Below are 19,171 nucleotides of genomic sequence, written 5' to 3'. Positions count from 1 at the left end.
CAATCTGAATGAAGCAGGGAATGATTTATCCATATGCTCCTCCCAGTTCACATTTATCTTTAATGAGAACTTTGCCAGTTAGTTTATTTTTGTAATTAATGACACTTTGCTCCAGAAAAAAAAAAAACAAAAAAAAACTGATGTCAATCAGTAAAAAAAGAGAGAGAGAGAGAGAGAGAGCGCCTGTATATATATTTTGGCAATCCAGAGTCCTTGTGTGAGTCTGTGTGTGTGTTTTGTACTTTCTATAGAATTTTAGAATCACACATCATGACTTTATTTTCCAGTGTTCATTACTGAAGGAAGTTTTGTAGAAATGCTGCCTAATATTTTCTGAAGGTCAACTGAAAGTGAGTCTGTGGCATGGTCAGATAAGAGAACACGGCCTAGAGTCATGCTATTCACATCATTAATCAGAAAGTGAGGAACGTAGAAGGCAGTCTGGAAATATGAGTTATGTGGGTTGGAGAAGAATATATAATCCCGTTCAGTAGAGTGTGAAAGTTTCCATATATCCGCTACTCCTAAATCAGTAATAGCTGAGGATGAGCTTTATGAGCTTTTTGAATAAAATGGTATTCTTGGTAATATATGCTAAATCTCTCTGAATCAGGATCCAAGGCCATACGGTAAGTCACCACTCCAAATTGTCTTCATAAAGGTATTATTTTGAATTTTGAGAGAACTATATATGGGTTGCCATGTAAATTTGTTTTACACTGGATCATTCGTGAAACAAGCAGAACACCACCAAAGATTTCATGTTCCTCTGAACTTCAAGGCACCTTTAAATATTTAGGGCGCTGGGACGATCGGCTGAGGGGGGTGGCTAAGTACAAATATGCTGAAGTCATACGATACGCCAGATTGATGTGTATATTTTTTGATTTATTCAGCACGCATACATACGCACATACAAATATGCAACTACTGATGTGGGAATTGAGGCATGAAGTTAAATAACTTCTCCAGGATCGTGAAACCACAAAGTTGCAGACTTGAGTCCATATTACTACAAAAATCAATGTTCTTTTCCCTACAGGGAATGTGTGCCCTGCTATGCTTTATTTTAGTAATGTACACATATCTTTCCCCATGAAACCTTCAGCGACTGAAGGGATTAGAACCTTCGCTCAGTTGATTTTCACAGCTTCACGACACCTAGCTCCAGGCTTAGTGCAACTAGTTGGTACTCAGTAGAGGGGGGTTAGCAGATTGAGCTGATGATTACTGACCTCAAGTATTGGCAATAAAATATAAATGTAATGTGATGAGTGACTATATTTGGAAAACTATCCTTCAGGTATAAAAATGAGGATACAGATCCTGGCATCAGTAGTACACGTTTTTTGATGTATGTTTATCCTACAGTTGGAGGAAACCTGTAAGTATTCCCTCAGCCTAGCACCACTGGCAAGATGGATACCCAGGTAGGGCTGCGGCATTTGGTCAGGAAGCAGTTAATGCTTACTGGCCCATTTAGGTGTCATACAAAACAGAAATGAAACAGACCTACTGGTGGGAGTAGATAAAATTATTACTTTCTTACTCTACCGTAATTGCTTTTTGAAATATTTTTTAAGTTTATTAATTTTGGTGGGGAGAGAGAGAGAGAGAGAGAGAGAGAGACAGAGTGTGAGCAGGGGAGGGGCAGAGAGAGAGGGAGACACAGAATCCAAAGCAGGCTCCAGGTTGAGCTGCCAGCACAGAGCCTGATGCGGGGCTTGACTTACAAACCTTGAGATCATGACCTGAGCCGAAGATGGACGCTTAACCCGGTGAGCCACCCAGGTGCCCCTATACCGTATACTTCTTGAGGACAGGAAAATTAGTATCTTAATTATCTCTATATTCCTAGCACCTGGCACAGTGTCCGGGTCTATTTTTCCCGAAGAATGAAGTGAGGGAGTTCTGTGATCCCTGAGGTCACTTTTGGTTCTCACCTAACATCATGACTTTGCACATGTTCTTCCTTCCACCTGCAGTGCCTTTCCTGATCTTGCTTTCTCTATCTCACCACCCCCTGCTTGTTTCCATATCTCAACTCAAGCGTCCTCTCCTCTGGATAACTTGCCTCACCTCCTCTGGTGACATTTCATTCTCCTTTCCCTATATTCCGATTGTACCTGGAATATACTTCTTAAAGATGTGAGACACAGTTTCTGCATGTCTAGGGAACAACTGAGCTGGTTTTGAATTCTGCTTCCACCATCACCATTCAGAAAGTTCTCCTTCCCTCTCTACTGCAGTACCCTCAACTGTAGAGTTTTGGTCCAGTTGATCTCTAAGATCCAACACCACCCAGCTGAGCAGAGACGAGGTAGAACAGTTCAAATCCAAGATGAGAACCATTGATACTTCTGGTCAGGGGATGACTTTCTTTGGGTTCTGTTGGTACATCTTCTGCCTTATGATTTTACATAAATGGTTCTTTAGAATGGGTATCTAGCTAAAGCTCATCCTTCTTGCCCTCGGGTTCTATCTTCCTACTTGTAATCAAGTTGGACATGGCCTTGGGGGTCCAACATCCTACAAAGTAATCTACATAAGACATGAGCATTGTTTTAAAAAAATAAAAGGTTTCGTAAGAGTCAATCTGCAATCTAATACAAAAGAGGCTTTGTAACTATTTTATAGGCTAATCATCAAACAGAACGTTATTGTGTCTCGTGTATTTTACACATGATGAGAAAGAGAAAAAGGCATTATATAGATCCCAGACTGGGAGAAAGAAGCCCTATGCCTCTGCCCTTCATTTTTCATATGTTACACCATGATAGACACACTATTATAACTTCATAGGAAAAATATTTGTATGTTAGTGTGTGTGCTGGCCTGCATGACCTAAATAAAAAAAAAAAAAGGAAAATGCATATTAATGGTGGGAATAGTTATTTTCAGTCCTAGGTAAGCATTGTAATCATTTTTAGTGCTATATAAAAATACCAATGCAGGGGCTCCACTCCTTACCAATAAATCAGAATTTCCAGAGATGAGTCTCTGGGGAATCCTTTCAAATCTGGACTCTTAAGTCACTCAGTTCTTGTATTATTATTCCTTTGATAATTCCTGACCCACCATTTTCTATGTTTTCTCTTTGAATGTGTTTCCTACACTGTCTCTGGATTTCTGAGACATCTGATGGTCTTTGGATTGTTTGCTCATAATTAAGAATAAAACCAAATACACACAGATGGAGAGCTCCCTTTGCAAAGGTGGAGGTACAATGATGAGCAGGTGCTAACCTGGTCTTCTTACTGAAGAACCGCTAAATGTCTGCCGTTCAAAGTTATTTTTATGAGGTCAGTCAGTTTATCAAGAGAATTATCCACCAATATTATGCCCTGGTGACATGACCTTCTCTGTGAGGAGGAAAGTGGGGAGGGCTGGGAGCCTCAGTGTGCACATTTTCACTTTCATCCTTTTTCTTTTTTTCAACTCTGGATCTCACCACTGGCCTTCTTTGTGTTAGGTGGCCCCAAGTCTGGAGCTTCCCAAGTTCAGCTTTTAGAAACAAAACCTTTGGTTTCTTATCTGGGAGGAACAGAGAGACCTTATTGCTGTGGAGGGCGGGGGTGGAGACCTGGATGTCCATCAGCTCTAAACACAGACTTTCAAGTCCCCTCTGTTTTAATTCCAGCTCCCCACCATTGTCTTCTGCAGTATCTGATGCCTCAACATGAGCCATTCTGATTTTTGTGTGGAAAATCACGTTGCCTCTATTTATGTGTGCCCCATGTTGGCATTCTTACATTATAAGTTCCTTCACTTTGTTAAATCAATCACCACTTTGAAAATGCACTTCCTCCACTAGAATATGGGCTACATGATGGCAGGGATTTTTGTCTGTTCTGCTGATTTGTCGCCAGGGCCAGGAACAATGCCTGGCACATAGCAGGCACTCAATATGTATTTGTCAAATTAGTGCTGAAATATTTTTTTTTTTTTTTGCCGCTGTAACTTGCCTTATTTTCTTTGTCCTTAATTTTAATGCAATTTTTATTACTTTACCATCATTTCAGCAGGGTTTTCTGAAGAGAAAGATGGTAAACATTTAATCCACCATGTGAGTAAGTGTAACTTATTTTAAGATGTTCACATTGGACGGAGTGTCCTCTGAGAGATCATGTAAGGGCTTCACTTCCTAGACTTCTTATAAATTATATGCTTAGCCCAATCTAGCCTTTGCTGCTTTCTCAGCCATCCAGCTTCTATTCTTAATGAAATAATTCATTAAGTTAGTTATCCACTTATCCATCTATCCATTCACTCTTTACATTTACCCATTCATTCATTTATTGTAGATATACTCATTGAGTATTCATTCTGTCAAATATCTCTGGGGGTGCCAGGAATACAATGAGGCATCCAGCACAGGCCACGCCCTTGAGATGCTCGCACTTCCTGAAGAGAGGCCAGCAAAGCCGTTGACAGGCACTCTGACTCTCTGTTTCTAGGTAGTAGGTGTCTCTAATGAAAAAATTGAGGTTTTATCCAGGTCCCCTCCACCAGAGGACTCTCTGGTTAAATGTGAAGGAGTCCTATCATATAAATGTGCGCACAGGCACACACACCCAGACATGCGAGTCAAAAGGAACCTACCCCACCATTATTCTAGATATAAACTGTTGTTAGACCAAGAAAATATTTTTCTTGGAGTTACCAGGCTTCTGTCTCTACATCTTGAGATGTACATTGAGAGAATAAGGACCACATCAAAAAAGCAATTTGGTATGAAAGAATGGATTCAAATCCTTGCTGTTTACTTTAGAGAAAGCAGATAATGAGTGACACTTTCTAGTTGTACAATCAGATAATCTCCTGTCTGGCTCCCTGAGGACCCTGTAAAGTGCAGTTTCCAGCAAAGTGACAGAGTTGGCCAGAAAAAAAAAAAAAAAAAACAACAACAACAGACCCACTTCGAAATTTAGAAGTATCCTTGTTTTCTTTTTGTTTGTTTGTTTGTTTTTGTTTTTTAGAGAGAGACAGAGACAAAGACAGTGACCGAGAGAGATAGAGAACAGGATTGGGGGAGAGGGTCAGAGGGAGAGAGAGAGAGAGAGAGAGAGAGAGAGAGAGAGACAGAGAGAGGGGGAGAGAGAGAGAGAAAGAGAGAGAATCATAAACAGGCTCCACTCTCATTGCAGAGCCTGACACGGGGCTCAATCCCATGGCCCTGGGATCATGACCTGAGCCAAAAATCAAGAGTTGGATGCTCAACCCACGGGGCCACCCAGGTGCCCCTAGAAGTAGCCTCGTTGAAAGGGTTAGAGAACAATTACAGAAAGTTGAAAAGGCAACCAGAGCAATGCTTTTACATTGGTAGCTTTTCGCAAGCTACCTATCCATCTGCGAGGTTGCTCCAAAGAGAGACCACAAGAAACCACAAACTTGCTCGTCCCCATGCTGAGCATAGTGCAGATGCAGGGGAAAGCTGACTTTTCGTACCAGGACAAAACCCGCTAGGGAAGCCCCAGCCCGAATCTCGCATCACGCAAACCAGAACACCAAACAAAAGTCACTAACACCGAAAGGAAACAGTCTTGAGTTTTCCTGTTAGCAAATATTCATTAAGTTACTCCTCAACAAACCTTCATGGGTTCTCTTTAGCGAGGCAGTGTGGGAAAAGGGAAAAAGAAGGAATCTGGAGTCAGACGAACATAAATGCAAATCCTATTCCACCACTTAACTGCGTCTGACCCGGAGCTAATTCTCCGAACTCTCTGAACCTTGGTTATTCCCTATGTTGAAATGGAGATGAAAATAGCTTTGCTGCTTCACCGGGTTGTTATGAAGTTTAAATGAGATAATGTATGTCGAAGCAGGCCTGCAGTAAATGTATTTGTAATTGATATTATATATATTCACGGCTGGCACACTCAATCTGCAGTTACAGTTCCCAGTGATAAACTTATCTGAAAATAAATTAAAAAGACATAGGCCCCATCTAAGCTTCAGGCTTAAACCTGAAAAGTGGAATTGCTGTCTTTACTGTGTTGGTGCTTTGTAGAACGTATTACTTTTGAGAAGACGATCATTTTAGTCTTATTGTACCATTTATCACACAAATGTTATCCTGCTTAGCATTCCCCTCATCTCTGAACTCTGCTCACTGTTCCTCGCAAGATTTCCTCATACTTCCTGGCACTGATGTCCTATTTCCTCCAGGCTTCCAAGCTTTGTCTCTCTATCAGTGTTTTATCCCAACCTTTTTTTCTCCAAAGCCTGGCGGGCTTCTTGAAGGAGATTGAGCCCAGCAGTCAGTGGAAATAAAAAGCTAAGGAAAGCAGCCATGATCAAGGGCTGAGGCCAAACAGATGGAGGTCAAAAAAGACACTAGTTGCTATGGGGTAAAGAAAAGCAGCATAAAGGACCGAGAATCAGGAAAAGAAGATAACTGGCCAGTAAACAAATGGCGAAGGAACTGCACTCCATTTGTGGAGTACTTGTTAGGTGTAAGGATTATGGGCAGCGTCTATAGTGATTACCTAATTTAAGACTCACAGCTCCGGATGAGGGAAGTGCTGGTGTAATGTATCTGTAATATCCCCACTTGGAACATAAACTTCTAGAACAGAGCGCTGATCCTTAGGTATAGGAAAAGGGAGGACATAGCAGAGGCAGTGTAATTAAATGTGAGGAACAATGAACTTTTCAGGAGACCCGAGTTTCATTCCCAGCTTTGTCATTTTTGCTGTTATTTCACACAAGTCCCTCACCTCTCTGAACTTTAGGTTCCTCTTCTGGAGTATCTAGATAATAAGTTCTGCTTCCCTCACACTGATGCTGTGGATCACATAGGAGGTCACACACAGCCAGGATGGTTAAAGCCGTGAGTTCTAAAGCTATGGTGCTTGGCTTCCAAACCTGGATAAGTAAACATGTACCTTTGGGTAGTTGTCTACCTCTCATCCTTCTGTATCTTTTCTCTCTAAAATAGGGATAAATTCTGCATTTCTTCTGGTTATAATGTAGTAGCTGATGCTCTAGAGTGTGTTTTGAATCCTTTCCCCTTCCATCTTCTAAGGGAATTCACTTTTAAGTAACCACTTTGTGTTATGTCCAGTTACATCATTGGCCTGTTGCATGTACTTTTAAACACAGAATCATTTCCATCTTAACCTTTGCTCCCCTCCATATCCGAACAGTCACTACCCCATATCTGTCATCTGTCTTCGCTACACATCACTCAACAGCCAACTTTCCACTGTAATTAGCATTCTGTCCCGACCAGTCTTTTGAAATTGCTCTCATAAGCTCATCAATAATCTTTTCATATTTCTTTGTCTTCTGACCTATGGCCACTTCTCATTTTGCTCTGAGCAAACTCATCCACTCCAATTGATTCAATTACCATCAATAAAATCAATTAAGAGCCCCTAGGGGAACCATTGGAATATCCGGAAGTACACGGTTGGGGAGAATGTGTAATTTCAAAAATACCTATTACAAATGGCAGTCATTGTTAATACACACTATTGAATATAAACTCTAATTTTTTTAATGTTTATTTGTTTTTGAGAGAGAGAGAGACAGAGTGTGAGCAGGGAAGGGGCAGAGAGAGAGGGAGACACAGAATCTGAGTCAGACTCCAGGCTCTGAGCTGTCAGCACAGAGCCTGAATCAGGGCTTGAACTCACGAATGGTGAGATAGTGACCTGATCTAAAGTTGGATGCTTAACCGACTGAGCCACCCAGGCACCCCTTGAATATAAAATCTAAAGTATTGGATAGCAGGGAAATGGAAAAGGTAGCCAGAAAACATTTTATTCATGAATCATATGTAGACATATCCCAGGGAAACTTCATAACACCAAAGACAATGAAAACAAAGAAAAAATACAGTTACCCAAAATTTTACAGAGACTACTTAACAGCAAGTAAATTTACAATATACTACTTAACAGCAAGATTAAAGCCAGAATATAATAGAATAAAAATTACCAAATTTCAAGACGAAAAAATACCTGTAAACCTAAAATTCTATACCTACATAAATTATCACTCAAAAGAAGAGGCAAAATAAAGATGTTTGGTCAATAAAGCCCTAAGAGACATTACAACTAACAGATATTTACTAAAAAGAATAATAAAAGATGCAATTTGGAAAGAGGGAAAGTTAATTGAGATAGAAGGAACGAGAGGCCAGAAGGAACTGTGAACAAAGCCATTCAAATATACATAGGTAATCCAGTACAAGAATAAATTGCTTTAAATAACAGTGTCTGTATTAATAATGATTATTTGGGGGAATAAAGAAGTTTCAAAACAGAATTTAAAAAGTAGAAAAAAATGTAAAAATCTGAATAGGCCAAAATTCATGACGGCATAGGAGCCAAGGGCAAGCTGCCCCAAGATGGGCCACTTTGGCATGAAGATTATGTTGAGTTAAAAAGCAATGAAGACTCAGGAAGTTCAGAACAAGCTCTTTATATCCACCCTCAGTTGCCTAAAAATAATTTATATAGAGAACCTGCTCCAGAAAGAGAGCTATCACCATAGATAAGTACATTATGATATAAACATATATGGTAGACAAGGAGGAACCTAATGAGACCTGTTTGATCAAAGTCCTCTGTGTCTCATTGTTTCTTGGGGGTTCAGCCAACATTTGTTTACCAAACATTTACTCTTTTTCATCTTCTTGTGAAGTGCATTCCTTTCCTTTAAAGCCCCAGACCCCAAACCCCTTCTTAGTTCAGAATGATATATGCTCCTCATTTTGTTTAATTGTGTTTGGAATTTCCATGTCTATGTGGGTTCCCCATATGTACTCTATTAAATTTTATTTTCTCCTGTTAATCTGTCTTGTATCAATTTAATTCTTAGTCCAGCTAGAAGGACCTTGAAGGGGACAGGACAATAGGAATTGAATAAGTAGTTAAAAAAAAAAAAAAAACTATCTCCTCCCCCAAACCAAAGTATTTGTAACTTTAAAAGCATTCATTTCCAAATATTCAAGAATCATATAATCTCTGTCTTTCCATCCTTTATAAACTGGTCTAAAGAATCTTATATGAAAGAATGTTCACCAAATCTTGGTGAAGATAAAACTAGTACAAGAAAATTAACACTTTAGGTCAATTTCAGGCTCTTGGGTGGTTCAGGCAGTTAAGTGTCTTACTCTCTATTTCGGCTCAGGTCATGATCTCAGGGTCATGAGATAGAGCATCCCCAGGCTTCATGCTGGGTGTGGAGCCTGTTTGAGATTCTCTCTCTTCCTCTCCCTCTGTCCCTCCCCAACTTGTGCATGCATGTGTGCGCTCTCTCTCTCTCTCTCTCTCTCAAAAAAAAAAAAAAAAAAAACCAACCAAAATAATTTCGGTCAATTTCATTTGATTATAGACAGAAAAACACTGAATATATTATAAGCCAATCAAATTCAGTAAAATATATGTGCATGCAAAAATGTGTATATATAATCATATAAATTTTATGTGAGTTTGTGTGCATGTCTGTGTGTTATATTATACCATTAGAAGGCTTTACTCAGGAATGTAGCCATGGTTTAAATTGAGTAAACTATTTAACATAACTCATCATGCTAATATGTTAAAGGACAGTAATCACAGAATCATCTGATTAAGGAGAGATAACACATTTTGTAAATTTCAACACCAATTCTAGATTTTTAAAAATACTGAGAAAACTAGGAATAGAAGGCAATCTTCTTAATATGATGAAGCATAACTTCCAAAAACCTTCAGCAAACATCATCCTTAATGATGAAATGTTTAAAGCCAAGCATAAGGAAAGGGCATGTACTGTCACTTTATATAGACCACTGCACAGGAAGTCATAACCAGAACTGTAAGATGACAAAAAGAACCAAAATATGTAAGAATCTGGAAAGAAAGAGAGGGAGACAGACAGAAGTTCAGTATTCCCAAATACTATGATTGTTTACAGGAAAAACCCAAGGAAACCTATGCTATAAAACCATTAGAACTAAGGAGGATGAGACACCACCTCACGCCTGTCAGAATGGCTAAAATTAAGAACTTGGGAAACAACAGATGTTGGCGAGGATGTGGAGAAAGGGAAACCCTTTTGCACTGTTGGTGGGAATGCAAGCTGGTGCAGCCGCTCTGGAAAACAGTGTGGAGGTTCCTCAAAAAGTTAGAGCTACCCTAGGACTCAGCAATTGCAATACTAGGTATTTACCCAAATTTATCCAAAGGATACACAAATATTGATTCGAAGGGGCACCCTAGCGCCCTAGTGTTTATAGCAGCATTATCCACAATAGCCAAATTATGGAAAGAGCCCAAATGTCCATTGACTGATGAACAGATAAAGAAGTTGACTGATGAATGTGTATACACACACACACACACACATATATATATATATATATATATATATATATATATATCAGCCGTCAAAAACAATAAAATCTTGCCATTTGCAACGATGTGGATGGAACTAGAATGTATTATATTAGCAAAATAAGTCAGTCAGAGAAAGACAAATATTATATGATTTCACTCATATGTGGAGTTTAAGAAACAAAACAGATGAACATAGGGGAAGGGAAGGAAAAATAAAATAAGATAAAAACAGAGAGGGAGGCAAACCATAAGAGACTCTTAAATACAGAGAACAAACTGAGGGTTTCTGGAAGGGAGGTGGGTGGGGGATGGGCTAAATGGGCAAGGAGCATTAAAGAGGGCATTTGTTGGGATGAGCCCTGGGTGTTATATGTAAGAGATGAATCACTGGGTTCTACTCCTGAAACCAAGACTACACTATATGTTAACTAACTTGAATTTAAATAAAATCTTGAAAGAAAAAAAATACTTTAAAAAAAGAACTGATTTTTTTAAAATGTCTATTTTGAGAGAGAGGCAGACTGCAAGAGGGGGAGGGGCAGAGAGAGAGGGAGAGATGGAATCAGAAGCACAGAGCCTGACGCGGGCTCAAACCCACGAACTGTGAGATCATGACTTGAGTCAGAGTCAGCCGCTCAACCGACTAAGCCACCCAGGCGTCCCCTAATGGAGACATTCTAATGAAAAATTTAGAGACAAGAAAAATACAAGAAAAAAATAAATCACATTCTTACACAACACTAATGATTAGACAACATATTTTTTTAAGAATATTTGCATATGATTTAAAAGTAACTATAAGATACCTAGCAAAAATTAATAGAAAGTATTCAAGTTCTTTGTGGAGAAACCTATAAAATGTTACTTGAAATAATAAAGTAAATTAAAAAAAAGAAATATATACCATGCATATGGCTGGAAAGACTCATAATAAATATTCAAGTTCTCCATTAATGTCTAAATTCAATGCAATCCTAATCAAAATTACAATAAGAAATTTTTCATGGAATTTGAGAAGCTTATCTTAAAAATTAAATGGAAAAATGCAACTGCAAAGTGCCCAGAATAAGTAAGACAATTTTAAAAAATATTGTAAAGGGCTTTCTGTATTAGCAAGAATTATTATGAAACTGAAGGTATAGCACCTGACAGTACATTACACGGAACTACAGACAAATAGACCAAAGTATCACAGTATGGATACTAGAAACAAACACAAAATGTATGGAACCTTGATATGTAATAGATGTTGTACTATAAATCCAAGGGGAAATGATGGGGCATTTTAAATGGTGCCAGTACAATGGGCTGTTCACATGGAAAGAAAGAATACCCTACCTCAAATCATACACAAATATCAAGTCCGAACAGATTAAAGACCTACATGTAAAAATCAAATTATATAATTGGATGAAGTAAACAAAAGTGACGGGCATTATGTGTTTATTGGGGAAGGGTCTCTTTAAAAAGGCATACAGAAGTTCAAACCATGCTACAACATGGATGGACCTTGAAAATATGCACACTGGAGGAAACCAGTCACAAAATATGACATATATGATTTCCTTCATATGTGATGTCCAGAACAGGGAAATCTATAGTGACAGAAAGTTGATTAGTAATTGCTTATGGCTGATGATCCAAATCCTCATCTCACCAGCCATGAGCAATTACTAATCAACTTTTCCATATATATGACATACTTTTCAAGGCAATGAAAACGTTCCAAAATTGGCTGTAGTGATGGTGGCACATAAGTGTGAATATACTGGAAACCACTGAATTTTACACATTGAATGGGTGGATCGTATGGCACGTGAATTATATCTTAAAGCTGTGAAATATAAGGTCAAATGGTAAATGAATAGGTTGAGACACAGTGCTCGAAAGCACTGAAGTTGAAAAAAGTTGCATAGAATAGGGGTGCCCTGGTGGCTCAGTCGGTTAAGCATCTGACTTCAGCTCAGGTCATGATCTCACCATTCCTGAGTTCGAGCCCCGTGTCGGGCTTTGTGCTGATAGCTCAGAGCCTGGAGTCCGCTTCAGATTCTGTGTCTCCCTCTCTCTCTAACCCTCCAGGGTTTGTTCTCTCTCTCTCCCTTTAAAAATACTTTTTAAAAAGTTGTGTAGAACAAAACAAATTATAAACAAAGTGAAAGGACAAGCAACAGACTCAGAGAAGGTACTTACAGTGCATATGACTAACAAAGGTACTCCCAAATTTCAGTTAAAACAACCCAAGGGAAAAAGGACAAAGTAGATGTATAGGTAAATGTCACTTGTGTATGAAAACTAAGCATACATAATGGTGCTTTATTACACTAGAAATCAGGCACATGCAAATTAATACTATAAATAAGACTAACAAAAATGAGAGTCTGATGATACCAAGTGTTGGCAGGATGTAGAAACGGGAATTCTCATGTAGTGCTGGCAGGAGTATAAATTTCTATAATAGTAGAGGAGAGGTTTTGGACAAGATCTAATAATGTTAAAGATGCATGCACCCAATAACATAATAATCGCATTCCTTTAAAATTTTCATAGCACCCAAAAATCTAACAATCACATTTATTTAAAATTTTCATAGTATTGAATGAGATGTGCAATAATCTGGTATTGTTATTTATTAACAATGTAAAACTGGAGAGAACACACATTTCTATTAATAGAAGAATGGTTAAATACATGGTGGTTCCCTCGGACAGTGGAACAGTAATTATGTTGAAAGAACTATAGATGCACATATCACTTGCATTAATCCCAAGAACATAACATTAGATGTAAAAGGCAATTGGGGCTCCTGGGTGGCTCAGTCGGTTGAGCATCCACCTCTTGGTTTCGGCTCAGGTCATGATCTCATGGCTTGTGAGTTCAAGCCCCACATTGGTCTCTGTGCTGATGGTGTGGAGCCTGCTTGGAATTCTCATTCTCTCTCTCTCTCTCTCTCTCTCTCTCTCTCTGCCCCATCCCCCCTCAAAATAAATAAATACACTTTAAAAAGCCTACTGTTTAAAAAGAAAAAGGCAAGTAGTGAGAGGGCATAAGAAGTTTGACAGCATAGATGTGGAGGTTTAAACCATAGAAAATATACTGTGTGTTGCTTATGGATGTATTAGGATGGGCTGAGTGGCGTTTGGTAAAAACAGCAAAGACAACAAAATAATCTCAGAAGTTTCAAGCACCAAAGGGTTATTTCTCACTCTTGCTGCATATCAGTTGAGGGTTGCCAAAGGGCTCTCCTCCACATCATCATTATTCTGGGGCTCAGGGAGATAAAACACCCACAGTCTGGCAAACTGTAGTTTGCCATGAAAGATAAGGAGTGTCTGAGAGTCTCAGATGAACAATTAAATGATGTGGCCTCAAAATAACACGGCAGCTCAAATCATAGTTTATTGGCTAGAAGTAATCACGTGGCCCCATCCAACCACAAGGGGGCTGGGAAGCATCATCCTGTTATTTGCTCAGAGTCCTAAGAGCTGCAGATGTTTGATGAATAGAATTAACCACCAAGTGTGGGATGTGAAGACGCCAAACTCAGGACCCTACTAGGCAGTGTGGAACAAGAAGCAAATAAAGGACAGGTACAGAGATTCATTCTATCTTTAATGTTTCATTTTTTGAAAAAGTAAAGGGAAGCCTGAGTGAAATATAGTTGTTTTCAAATATAGATTTTTCAAAGGTGAATGGTACATAAGTACGTAGGTACATGAGTGTTCACTTTATCATTTTATGTAATTAGATGATGGAGCGACTAAATAAGATTGAAGATATGAGAGGTGTCTTGGTGGCTCAGTCGGTCACGTGTCTGACTCTTGATTTCAGCTCAGGTCATGATTTCCTGGTTCATGGGTTCGGGCCCCATGTCTGTCTCTGTGCTGGGGGTGCGGAGCCTGCTTGATATTCTTTCTCTCCCCCTGCCCCACTCGTGCTCTCTCTCTCTCTCTCAAAATAAAGACACTTTAAAAAATTTTTAAAAAGATTGGGTATGAGAAGAAAAAATCAATTAACAGCTAGTTGTCATATTTAAGAAGAAAAGAGAGAAAATATTAGGAAAGAAAACGCTAAACTAACTTCTGGTACAGACATCATTAAAATAATTGTAAGAGGATATACTGTACAGTTCTAATGTTTTCTGAAACCTGATTGGAATGGATATTTTCTTGAAACATGTAAATTCTCTAAATGATTCTAACAGACAACAAGTAGAAATGAACTAATGATCATTAATCCATTTCTGAGAGAAATTGGTAAAGATATCAAAGAACTACATGTCCTTCTTCCTCAAATGGTCAGAGCCAGATGGTTTCACAGGTAATATTTTCCATATTTTGAAAAGTTGAAAATACCACTTTCATTTATTCAGTGCCTTTGGAAGGCATGTGCTGTTTTACCTTTATTATTTTATGATGTCTTCTGAAGAGGCTTGTTTGATTAATCATATTATTAGGCCCATTTTATAAATGGCAAAACAAAGAAAAAGTAGCAGGGCCAGATTTTAAATCCATTTCTCTCTCTGGCGACAGAGATCACTCTTTTAGAATGCATATCCCTTCTTGAAAAGAAAACCACAGGCCCAAAATGGCATTGCTTAGTCTACGTCCCCACACCAGGGCTTACTAAATAATCTAATTGCAGTTTCAGCCTTCCTCAGAAATGTAGTCCCTGTAGTCAGGAATTTTCTGATGGGCACCAACGATTCTGCCACCTTGGTCCTCTTCATCCCCCAAAGGACGATGAAGTAATCTTCATGGTGAGACCCCCTGCTCTTCCCCCTAAAGGAAAGCAACCTCGCCTGAAACAATACTTCTCTTTTGCTAATAACTTTCTTGCTCCACCTTTCTATAAGAATCTCCCATTTTCTACTTGTTAGATGGGGTGCTGCCCGATTCATTGTTTCATAAAACCAATTAGATCTTCAAATTTACTTTGTTGAGTTTCGATTTTTAACACCCTATAACATCTATGCATTTTATATATATGCATCTATATTATGCATCTATCTATCTATCTATCTAGAGAGGAAGGAAATAACATGTTACCCTCTGTGCACCTTAATTATTTTATTTGGCCCCATTTCCCACCTATTGTTTAACTTTTTAATTATCTTCTTTTGTTTGTTTTTTCCTTATTGTCAAGGGTATATAACAGACTCGTGACAACATTTTTTTCCTTCAAATTTTTATTTAAATTCCAGTTAGTTAGCATACAGGTTAATATTGGTTTCAGGAGTAGAATTCAATGATTTATCATTTAAATACAACACCCAGTGCTCATCACAACAAGTGTTCTCCTTAATACCCATCACCCACCTACCCATCTCCCTCCATCAACCCATAGTTTGTTCTCTATCATTAAGTCTAGGGTGGTTTGTTTCCCTCTCTTCTCTTCCCCCCCCTTCCCATATGTTCATGTTTTGTTTCTTAAACTCCACATATGAGTGAAATCATATGGTATTTGTCTTTCTCTGACTGACTTATTTCACATATCATAATACATTCTAGCTCCATCCATGTCATTGCAAATGGCAAGATTTCATTCTTTTCGATAGCTGAGTAATATTCCATTGTATACATATACCACACCTTCTTCATCCATTCATCAGTCGATGGACATTTGGGCTCTTTCCATACTTTGGCTATTGTTGATAGCTTTGCTATAAACATTGGGGTGCACATGCCCCTTTGAATCACCATTTTTTTATCCTTTCAGTAAATACCTAGTAGTGCAATTGCTGGGTCATAGGGTAGTTCTATGTTTAATTTTTTGAGGAACCTCCATACCATTTTCCAGAGTGGTTGAAACAGTCTGCATTCCCACCAACAGTGTAAGAGAGTTCCTCTTTCTCCACATCCTCCCCAACACCTGCTGTTTCTTGTGTTGTTAATTTTAGACATTCTGACAGGTGTGAGGTGGTATCTCATTGTGGTTTTGATTTGTATTTCCCTGGTGATGAGTAATGTTGAGCCTCTTTTTATGTGTCTGTGTAATACTAATACCCAACATGAACCTGATAAAGATAGCAAATGAGAAGAAAACTAATGAAAAATATCCATTTACAAGTATTGATGCAAACATCTCAAATGAAATATTTGCTAATATAATCCAACAGCAGATCAACAGAATAATACATAATGATGAAGTGGGAGGCATTCTAGGAATGCAGAGTTCAGTAACAGGAATCTCATAGGAATTGCATAAATATGATTTATCATATTAATAAGTCAAAAAGAGGAAAAAATATGGATATCCTGTAGATGCCAATAAAGGAATGCATAAAATTAAACCTTCATTAAAACATGAATGCTTCCATAAAAGTATAATGTATGACCCAAATTAAAAGTCTTGTATTTTATTGTAAAAAAAAATTGAGGGAGACTAAATTTAATTCCAGGAACAAAATTAAGATGCTGGTTTCACCACTATTATATAAAGTTGTTTTAAAAGTGCTAGATTATGCATTTAGATAAGAGAAAAAAGTCAAATTTCACATATTTGACATGAAGATAAATGCAAAATTAATATACACTGATTGTATCTTCTATTTCTACCAACCAAAACCAAATTAAAATGTAATGGGAAAGACCCATTTACATAAGTAGTCAAAAATAAAATGAAAATAAAATATCAAGGAATAGATTTAACAAGCAATGCAAAAGGACTAAATGAGTAAAGCTACCATAGAAGACTTTACTGAGGGAAATGAAAAGGAAAAGACCTGAATAAAAGTAGAGAAACATAGAAAAGGCAGTAATTTAAAGATATCAGTGCTCCCTGTATCATAAAATGCTGATTAAAATAAGATATTTTTCACCCTTCAGATGCCTAACAACAACAAAAACGTATTACCAAAGAGGGAAGACTATGAAGAGACTTGCTGTTAGGAAGGGTGTAGGAGTGGGCACATTCATGAATAATATTGCAAGCGCAAGTTGTTCTGGCTTTTTGGAAGGCATTTAGCATTCATTGTGCTCTCTTAACAAATTAAATATATGAGTCAAATTAAAAGCTCCATGTTTAATCATAAAAAATTTAAAATGTCAAAATTAATGCCAGGAACAGGAGCAGAATGCTTACTATTATAAAATTATTTTGAAAGTATGAGGCACTTATGCAATGGAAATATATAGACAGAACGATGCAATAAAATAGAGCACTTAGACATATATATATATATATATATATATATATATATATATAATCATATACCATAATTAGGAATATAATACAAGCAGCATTTTAAATCTTTGGGGAAAAGATGGACTAATCAATAAATCATTTGGGGTAAATGGATTATCTCCTGAGAATAGCAATAGTAATTAGACTAAGTCCAGCTAATATTAATTATGTACTTACTATGTACCAAGTTTTGTTCTGAATTCTTTGAACGAATTCTTTCATTTTCACCACATGCTTATGAGTCAGGGAGTATGTTCCCTCCCTTTTTACAGATGAAGAAACAGACTTTAAGAGGTTAAGTGATGCTGTCCAGTTCTCCCAGCACCATTTGTTAAAGAGACTGTCTTTTTTCCATTGGATGTTCTTTCCTGCTTTGTCAAAGATGAGTTGGCCATACGTTTGTGGGTCTAGTTCTGGGGTTTCTATTCTATTCCATTGGTCTATGTGTCTGTTTTTGTGCCAATACCATGCTGTCTTGATGATTACTCGACACATCCCCAAAGGCAAGGGAATTAAAAGCAAAAGTGAATTACTGGGACCTTATGAAGATAAAAAGCTTCTGCACAGCAAAGGAAACAACCAACAAAACTAAAAGGCAACCAACGGAATGGGAAAAGATATTTGCAAATGACGTATCGGACAAAGGGCTAGTATCCAAAATCTATAAAGAGCTCACCAAACTCCACACCCGAAAAACAAATAACCCAGTGAAGAAATGGGCAGAAAACATGAATAGACACTTCTCTAAAGAAGACATCTGGATGGCCAACAGGCACATGAAAAGATGTTCAACGTCGCTCCTTATCAGGGAAATACAAATCAAAACCACACTCAGGTATCACCACACGCCAGTCAGAGTGGCCAAAATGAACAAATCAGGAGACTATAGATGCTGGTGAGGATGTGGAGAAACGGGAACCCTCTTGCACTGTTGGTGGGAATGCAAATTGGTGCAGCCGCTCTGGAAAGCAGTGTGGAGGTTCCTCAGAAAATTAAAAATAGACCTACCCTATGACCCAGCAATAGCACTGCTAGGAATTTATCCAAGGGATACAGGAGTACTGATGCATAGGGGCACTTGTACCCCAATGTTGATAGCAGCACTCTCAACAATAGCCAAATTGTGGAAAAAGCCTAAATGTCCATCAACTGATGAATGGATAAAGAAATTGTGGTTTATATACACAATGGAGTACTACGTGGCAATGAGAAAGAATGAAATATGGCCCTTTGTAGCAACGTGGATGGAACTGGAGAGTGTGATGCTAAGTGAAATAAGCCATACAGAGAAAGACAGATACCATATGGTTTCACTCTTATGTGGATCCTGAGAAACTTAATAGAAACCCATGGGGGAGGGGAAGGAAAAAAAAAAGAGGTTAGAGTGGGAGAGAGCCAAAGCATAAGAGACTGTTAAAAACTGAGAACAAACTGAGGGTTGATGGGGGGTGGGAGGGAGGGGAGGGTGGGTGATGGGTATTGAGGAGGGCACGTTTTGGGATGAGCACTGGGTGTTGTATGGAAACCAATTTGACAATAAATTTCATATATTAAAAAAAAAAGAAGTTAAGTGATTTTCTCAAGGTTACTCGGCTATTAGGTGGTAGAGGCCAGATAGAAGTCTTTCTTTTCTATTTTTAATTTTTTAATGTTTATTT

Source organism: Lynx canadensis, chromosome X, assembly GCF_007474595.2.
Source record: "Lynx canadensis isolate LIC74 chromosome X, mLynCan4.pri.v2, whole genome shotgun sequence".
In the NCBI taxonomy this organism is placed as follows: Eukaryota; Metazoa; Chordata; class Mammalia; order Carnivora; family Felidae; genus Lynx; species Lynx canadensis.
Note: the sequence above shows the minus strand (reverse complement) of the source record.